The sequence below is a fragment of the Agelaius tricolor genome, unplaced genomic scaffold, assembly GCF_023055355.1.
Source record: "Agelaius tricolor isolate 1412-34295 unplaced genomic scaffold, bAgeTri1.0.p SCAF_9, whole genome shotgun sequence".
Taxonomy (NCBI): domain Eukaryota; kingdom Metazoa; phylum Chordata; class Aves; order Passeriformes; family Icteridae; genus Agelaius; species Agelaius tricolor.
This window is the reverse complement of record NW_027269269.1, coordinates 44409066-44417504: the sequence shown is the minus strand read 5'-3', so window position 1 is coordinate 44417504 and position 8439 is coordinate 44409066. Positions and strand designations below refer to the sequence as shown.

The 8439-nt window shown below is 49.9% G+C and overlaps 1 long non-coding RNA gene across 1 annotated transcript; it reads left to right on the top strand.

Moving 5' to 3' along the window:
* Positions 1-993: 993 nt before the first annotated feature.
* LOC139593225 (uncharacterized) lies at positions 994-2179 on the top strand. Its single transcript, XR_011680223.1, has 2 exons — positions 994-1074; positions 1955-2179. It is a non-coding gene; the product is annotated as an uncharacterized lncRNA (long non-coding RNA).
* Positions 2180-8439: the final 6260 nt, after the last annotated feature.

The window sequence follows — 8439 nt, the reverse complement described above, 5'->3', positions numbered from 1 at the left end:
CTAACTGAAGGAAAAGCCACTTCTCATCCTTGTGCCAAATACACCTCAAATGCCACGTGTAGCTTTCAGTCAGACAGCCTTTTGCCAGGGGTCTCCTTCTGCTACTGAGGAAAATGGCATTGTGCTGTAGCCAGCAGATGACTGATCCTGGGTTATGGAGGAAAGCAGGCCCTGTGGATTTCCAGGTCCCTCAGGAGAGCTGCCATAGACACAAGCTGTTCTCCTCTCCCTGGCAGCAGAGTTGCATTCCATCAAGTGCCAGAAGCGTAAGAGCTTCCACCTCTGCCAAGGGGGTAGAGAGGCAGGACTTTGCAATACAGGTTTTGGGAAAGCAAGTTAGCAATATCTTACATTTTATTCCTTAGACTAGACCACAGACTCAGTCTGTTGTCGTCAGAGGTGAGTGATGAAGCTGCAGGACAAATGGGCACAAAGTTCTGTTTCTTCTTAGCAACTTAAACCTGGCTTATGCCCTCTAGTTCCTTGCTTCTATGATCCTGGCAATAGTTTGACATACTTAATGGATGGTAAGGAGTGCCAAAGACACTAAGTTCCTAAAAGTTTCCTAAAGGGTGGAGCTAGGAGAGAAGGGAGGATGTGCTTCCAGAGCTCCTGCAGCAGAACTGGCAATATGAACATACCTGGGCACCTGGGAACCCAGAGATGTCTGAGAGGACAGGACTGGTGTTGCCTCTGTAGCTCTTGTTGCCTCTGTGCTGACTTAGCTCTACAAAGGCCCTGGGATAATGTGCAATTGTTGGGATGCTAGGACTGTGGTAAAAAGAGAAAATATCCATGCTGCTTAGCATCTGCCTGAATGTGTGAAAGCTGTGTGTGGTTACAGCCAAATGCATGTTCTGAATGCAAGTGCAGTAGTTGTAACCTCCCCTTTGGTGTTCAGGTACATCCTTTTAGTGTGCTGAAACTTGTTTGCTGATTTAATCTGTGTTTTCTTCCTTCTGCCTTATCTCTTCTGTTTTTCATGCTTCATTTCAGGGGCCTTTTCTTGCCTTTGTCTCTCTGCATCTCAAGGACGATGGCCTTTTGTGCTTCTCTCTCTGGAGGAGAGCAGGGGTACGTTGTCACAGTGTTCTTGAATCCATTGTTATAGTGTGATCTTGAATCATCTGCTGAGAGCTCAGGCTGCAGAACTGCAGCCCAGTGCCCACTGCAGAATCACCTGCAAGGCTGGGACCCTGTGCACATACACACAAATGTTTTGTAGCCACTTTCCTCATGAGGACTCTAGGCAATATGCAAGGAAAGTAAGGATTTCTGATGTGACTCCAAAGAGACATTTATATTCCCTTTGCCAAAGCAGAAGGGACAGTTTTTCTTTCTAAGAAAGATGGTTTAGCCTTTTTTCTCCATCTGCTTGCTATCATAACACAAATTCTGCTCAGTGTCTAGGAGCTCCAGACAAGCGACCACTGTGCTGAACATTTTCATTTTTCAGAATAGCAACAACATGATTCATTGTTAACACCCAGGATAGCTATCCTGGACTTGAGAAACAGGTAATTAAAGAATGTAATTTATCTGAGCTACTCAAGATACACATCTCAGAATAAGAACTGTAGACACTTGTTTCTCACTATTGCTGTAGAGGAAATCACAGCTCTCCCAAGATATGAGAATTAGGCAAGATACCTGTATAAAAGTATTGGGCAGACAGGTAGGGGCTGAGAGAAATGAGGTAATGGCAGCTCCATCAAGTGATGGACTGGGAAGGAGGGAGGAAGTCCCAGCAGGGAGCAGTGGTCATTGTTCAACCCACAGACAGGTGACGGGTCCTCAGGTTCTCTCCAAACATAGCTTATATATCCATGAAAACATTTCCAGGATGGATTCTGATCTCCATTTTGTTACTTGTATAACACCTCTGTGCAACAGCCCTTGGATGATGGTTATCAGGATGAATGCAGTCTACTCTGTGTTTTTTATCCTTTTGCAGGTTCCTGGGCTTCAGCCAGGCAGCTTTTCTGCTCTGTGGCTACTGGAGCCAACCCTGCCTCATACTGAAGTCCCTGGTGTGTTATCCACAGTGTCCAGTCCCTCTGAAGGTGTCTTTCCTAGTGGCTGTGCCAACGGTGAGTAACCAAGCTTCTTGGAGCATTTAGAGGAAAATCATTGCCTTAAGGTGAGTCTTCCAGTAAAAAAAAAAAAAAAAAAAAAAAAAGTATTTTTCTACTTTATTGTGGTTTTGGCTTCTGCAGGGACAGACCTTACTAGCTGGTTTTTGTCACTGTCCACTCTCTCCCCTGCCCCCATCACTGTAGGCTGACAAAAGCATGGCCCCTTCCTCTAGCTCAGAAATGTCCGTCTCAGGTTTTTCAGGGAGAGCCCCTTCAGCTCAGAGAGCTCGGACTGGTAGAATAATCCATTTCATTAGAAATAAGATGTTAAGGTCCTTTTGAAGTTGATGGCTTTTCCTGTGGCCTTTCAGGTCCGTGCTGAGATGTCTTTGCCTTGTGCCATTATCTTTTTTTTGCCCCTCTCTTCTTTCTGTCTCCTACAGTTCCCTGCATGGATGAATGCAGAAAAGGTCTTTTCAGAAAAGGTCTATAAAGGTCTTTTGTGAGTTGCTATTCATTAAATTCCCTTTCCTCGACCCGACTGTGTACAGTGTTAACAAGACAGCTCTCAGGACCCTTGGGCATGGCGCTGCTGTCTTTAAACCCTCCTTTACCTCGTGTCACTGGTGGCAGCAGCGTGTTGCCAGAGTGTCACCTCTTCCCAGCTTGGCTGAGACACACATTTTGGTGGTGAGAGGTGTTCTCCAAGTCCCTGTGAGGAGCAGGGGAGTTCTGCAGGCTGTCTTGTGTGGAAGGTGTCAGGCAAAAGGAAGATAGCTGCTGCTGCTGTGTTGCAGTCCTGAGCACATCCTTTATCAAGCCCTTCAGTGGCAACGTTGAAGGGGGAGTTGCTTTCACACTGAGACTGGCAACCCGAGCACAAACAAGTGAGATGTACTGTGTACATTTGCAACTCTTCCTGCCATCTCTGTTTAATCAAAGCAGTGTACCCTGCAGGCTTTCCCTGGAGTTCACTGCAGCTCCTGCCTTTTGTTTGAAGGGAATTTGTTTGGCTCAGAGTAAGCACAACTTAGCCTTTCTGTGACGATAGCCAAGATGCCAGTTCTGTAGTGCAAATGGAGGAGAGCAGCAGCAGCAGCCTCAGTATTGCCTACAATGTGCTCTGCCTTGTGGTGCTGGTGTGACAATGTGGGATGATGCTGTCCAGAGTGCTCTACCCAAACCTAAGGAGGGTGAAAAGGTGACATATAGGAAACAGAGCATCTACTGCATGGCCAGGTAGCTAAACACACCCAGCCCATCCTACACTGGGAGGCAAAGTTCCCCTGGCACCCCCTCAGGCCCCAAGCTGACTTTCTTTGGACACCTGCATGTGGATGCTTGAAGAGAAGAGAGAAAATATGCTTTTGGAGCTTCAAGAGGAACTGAAGCTGGCAGTTCTGGGATTTTAAAAAAGGCCACTCTGGCTCTGCTGTTGGGCCTTAAAAGCCACTGCTATTCCTGTGATCTCAGAGGAGTGGGAAAGAGGGAGTTCTTTCAGGCAGATGAGCAAAGCCTTTGATGGTAGGTGAGGTGTAAGTGTAGCTCTGCCATTGCTCCCTTGCTTTGTCATTTCAGGAGCACAGCTGTGAGATGGTCCCACGTTGTTGGCAGTGCTGGGCCAGCCCCACTCCTCTGGTGCAGAAAACACTTTGGTGTCCTGGCTGGTAAGGATGGGACTTTCTGTCTATGTAGGTGGTCGGGTTTTATGTGGTGAGGTTTCCCCTGCAAGCCCTAGTGCTGCTCCGTGGGACCTCCAGCTCCTCCCTCTTCAGCCCCAGCCCTGCAGTTGCCCGCCTACAGCTCCTGGATGCTCTGCTCGCTGCAGTAGCCTCAGGGCAGGGAAAAATTCACACACTGCCACTGGAGAGGCATGTGCTTCCTGAAGTGCCTTGGGACCCTCTGCCTACCTCTAGGACTGGGAAACATGGTTTTGTCCATATTCCACTTGGGTTTGTTAGGAGAGCACCTCCCTGCTGCAGCCACTGGTGCAGTGGGTTTTGGGAATAGGAGTTGTCATTTTCCCAGCCTAGATGCATTTAACAATTGGTTGCAGCAATGGGTGTTTAATTCTCTTGCAAGCATTTCCAGGCTAGCTATTTAATTTGATTTTTTTCAAACCCTCTTGCTTCTGGAAATCCTGTAATCGAATCCAAGCTCTGTCAATCTAATTAGTTTTGAAGTGCAGAATCTCCATAACTTAGAGACCTAAATAAGCAGCTTAATATGAAAACCTAGTTTCTCTCCCAACACGTAACACCACCGTCCTGTGCTCCCCCCCAGAAACTCCAATGCAACTGCTCTCCTATCCCTCTGTTAACCTCCCTCCTCTCTTCCCCGGCCTCTGCCCAGGCTCTTGTCCATGGGGAACTGAAACAACCAGGCTCATCCCACTGCTGCTGTGCTTCAAAGAGCCTTTCATGATGCTGCTTGTGTAAAAGATGCTGATGCTGCTTCAGATGCCAGCGCAGAGCGGGCCGGGGGCGGCTCCTGGTGCTGCGCAGAAGCCGGGCTGGGCAGGGGGGCTGCACTTGGAGACTTCACTGTGACGTGATCAGGCCCTGTGTGTGCTGCAGAGGGGATCACCAGGATTCATGGAGGGCAGGCTGCTCTCTTCTTCTCTTCTTTGATTTGTTGGGTTGGTTTGTTGTGTTTTTTTTTGGTTTTTTTTTTTTGGTTTTTTTTTTTTTGTTTCCCAGTAGAAATTATGGTGCAAATAAGAGCAAACACCGGTTCATTGAAGAAGAGTTGTGTGTGTTCTTGGCTGTTTGCTACTCAGCGTGGCCAGACTCCTTAGAAGCTGCAGCTGGTACAAGACAGGTTTTTCTCTGCTTCTCAGCCACTTCTGCTCTTAGATTTCAATTTCTCTTGTTTTGTTTGTGGTTTTAATTATTTGCTTTCACTTGCTGTACTGTGTTGTGTTTTTTCAGTGCAAACTGACCCCAACAGCCTCTCTGTGTTGCTGGAGTGTTTTGCTCATGAAGACCCTGACCTTGCCCTGCATTGGAGCCATGTCCCACGAGGGCCACGCAAGATTTGACTAAAGGCAGCAACTTTCCCACCACAATGAGAAAAGGTTGTTATTTTCTTCTCTTTTGTTAGTCTTCCCCTTTTTTTGTGGCTGTCTGGTTTTCCTGGGACTGAGAGGCCCCACAGCACATCAGTGGGCAGATCTGTATCCACCAAGATCTCACTTGGCTCCCACAGCCCAAGGTGAAAGCCACGTGGCAGCCAGGCGAGCTCCCAGCAAAGTGAGCCTGGCTCCAGCAGGAGCTGCAGGGAATTTGGGCATTTCTGCTTTGTCAGGAGGTTTCTGGCCGTGAGCGCGTGCCCGGGGGAGCGCGGCTGAGCCGCCGGCCTTGGGGAAGGCAGGCAGCAGGCCGGCTCGCTCTGTAATTGGGGGCAGCAACCAGCTGCCTTTGATGTCTGAGCCGGGCTGAGAAAACCTGATGGCAGACTTCAAAGTCTGTTGCACCAGCTCCCCTGATTATCTGTAGGCTTCTGGCGCGTCCCCCAAGACTGCCAGATTATCCCGGCTAATGCTGTGCTCTTCCCTCTGTCTCTCCAACCCTGCCTGGCGCCAGCCTCCTGCTTTCAAAGCTGCAGCTTCCATCCCTCCCTGTCCTCCTGCCTCTCCACATCACTGTGGGCAGACAGCAGTGGCATTTCTGGGTGGGAGACAGAGCTCCAGAGACCTGTCAATCTAATTAGTTTTGAGGCAGAGGCAGCATTTTTGGAGAGCTTGCCTACAGCCTGTACCTGGCCGTATTCCCCCTCCCCATTTGGTCACAAGAGCAGCCTGAAATGTGGGGAGCTCTCTGCAGCTGCTCTTTGCAAGGCACAGAGGTGTTTACAACCACGCAGGCTGAAAACCCCTCCTGTGCAAAGCTGGACTTGCCTGCAACATGGTTTGAGGTCTGATTTCCTTTGGATGGTGGTGTTTGTTGTGACTTTTCAGTGGATGGCTGCAGGCGCAGGAAACCACAGCTTCCCTAACCCCAGGCGCCCAAATGGGGTGAGGGATCATACAGCCAGACTGGGATCTGGGTTACAGCCTTTCCCCTGTGCTTGCCTAACCACTTCTGGGTCTCAACAGACTCCTCCCCCTAAAAATAAACACTGATTACTGAGTCACCTCCTTCACCCTCAACAGCTTCCTCCACAGCCTTTCTGCCCTGATGTGGGGCTGAGCCTGCCTTATTTCCATCTCTCCCCAGGCTCACTGCAGTGTGTAAGGTGAATGTCAGCACTTGTCTAGCCAAGAGGTTTCCGAGTCACTGCGGATGTTGCTGATGGCTGCTCTGCTCTTTTAGCAGAGCCTCCACCTTGCTTGGTAACTTTCCATGGTAGCTTGGTAACCTTGCTGTGCTTTTGGTGGCGTTTTTCTGCAAAGCTTCGACCTAAAATGGCTGAACAACATCCAGTGAGGGCACCTTCGAAGGGATCCAGGGAGAGGCAGGAGAATGAAGGCATGCAATTGAAGATGGTCATCACCAGTGTGAAAGACAAAGCCAGTGGTCTGGGCAACCCAATTTCCAACTTTATGCTCTGGTACATAGCTGTACCCTGCTGAAGTGCACTGAGAGGTGGCCCTGCTGTGGTGCTGGCAGTAGCCAGGCCGTTCCAGGAGCCAGAGGCCAAGAGTGTTTAATCCCTATGGGACTGTGCAGCACTTCAGTTCACCAGGTGGGGCCCTGGGCACATGCAGCACCTGGCTCAGAGGAGAAAAGTCCTCTGCTCTGTGTAGGCACAGGCAGGGACCCTCTGCTATCCAAGGATCATATTTCCTGTCTGGTGTCATGCCTGGGAAAATAGGGCAAGGGAATCTTTCTCCCCATGGATTTGGACTCCCTGATGTGGCTTCTAATGGCAGTGCTGTCTTTGTAAAGAATTTTCTGATCCCCTCCTTTACCCTGCCCTGCTGTATGTCTGGTTGCTCTGATTTCCCAGAGAGGAAGAGAGTGAGTTTTAGACTGTGCAGCCCCAGGAAGAAGGAACTGTTGGTTTTGTCCACAGAGCATCATTATTGCCAGGGATACAGTTTGGCCAGGCAGTCCTATTCTCCCCAGTTTCTCTACTGCAAATGTGAACTGCGACTCATGCATCATTAGAGCTGCAAGCTTGGAGTTAAACTGTCCCCAAGTGTGTGTTTATCTGCACACTGGCTGTCGGAAGCTCACTGAGGTTGAACTCCAAGTTTCCTTTCCATTTACTCTGTCACTGTAGCAGAGATGCTTTTGATGCTTTTCCCTCCTCCAAAGTGGTAAGTGGGTTGGCTTACTGTCAACAGGATGATCCCCCAGGGCAGTGCTGGCAGTGGGTTGCTCTTGGAAAGCAAACCTCTCCATCCCTTTCCTTCTGAAATGGGGAGGTTTAATCCTGCAGCACGGAATGTAAGCCTACCACAGAGTTATGGCTCTGTCCTGCTGCCACAAGGCACAGACCCTCCTCAGGGTACAGGTGGGGTCCTGCAGGCACCTCTGCCTGCTGACACAGCCTGTCCCCTGGTCTGGATATGGTTTTCTGAGGAGCTGATGAGGAGCTGGATGATGGAGGGTTGAGCCTTGCAGCAAGAGGCCTCTGCCTCCACCTCCCAGCCTGCCATATGAGTTGGTTTTATAAATGGGAAAAGGAGGGACCTGGTGTTTGTTTTGGGTTGTTACATGAATCTCATTCCCTCTGGAAGCCCCCTGGGATCTAGCAAGAGGAGCTGTTTTATGGTTGGATTTTGCTTGTGAATCCCTGAGCTAATTAAGTCATTCAGTCAATCCCTCTGGCAGCAGCAGGAGCAGCATGGCTCAGGGATAAATGCTTTGTGCCACCTGGGGAAAAAAAGGCCAACAACCCCAAAGCAAAGAAAACAACCCCACCCCCAAAAATCCCCAAAACCAAAAAAACCCCTCACCAAACAAAAACAGCCAAACAAATAATTTCAGCAGTGCCTTGGAGCCCATCTCTAGTGTTTTGGCTACATGCCTCAGAGACTGGGTTTTCCCTGCCCAGGATGTGGCCCTGGATGACCCACCATGTCCCAGGACACCCCTGGCACCTGCCAGCAGGAGCCAGCAGCATGTCCCAGGCAATGCAGCCACAACACCTGTCTCTGGGAATGTGCCAGAGCCCCTGGGACTGCACTGGAGCCTCCTGACCTCAGCCCTCCAGTGCAGCTCCCCATGGTCCCATTGCTGCTGCCAGAAGTGTTGGGCCAGGATCTCCCACATCCATGGGATCTGCATACAGGATAGAGTTCCTGGCCAATTCCTGGCTCTGTGGTGGTCCTTCAAGAACCAACGAGCTGGCTGGACTGGCTGCTATGATCCTCCTGACCATGTGGTGGATGGACTGGTGGGAAGGATGCCCCACT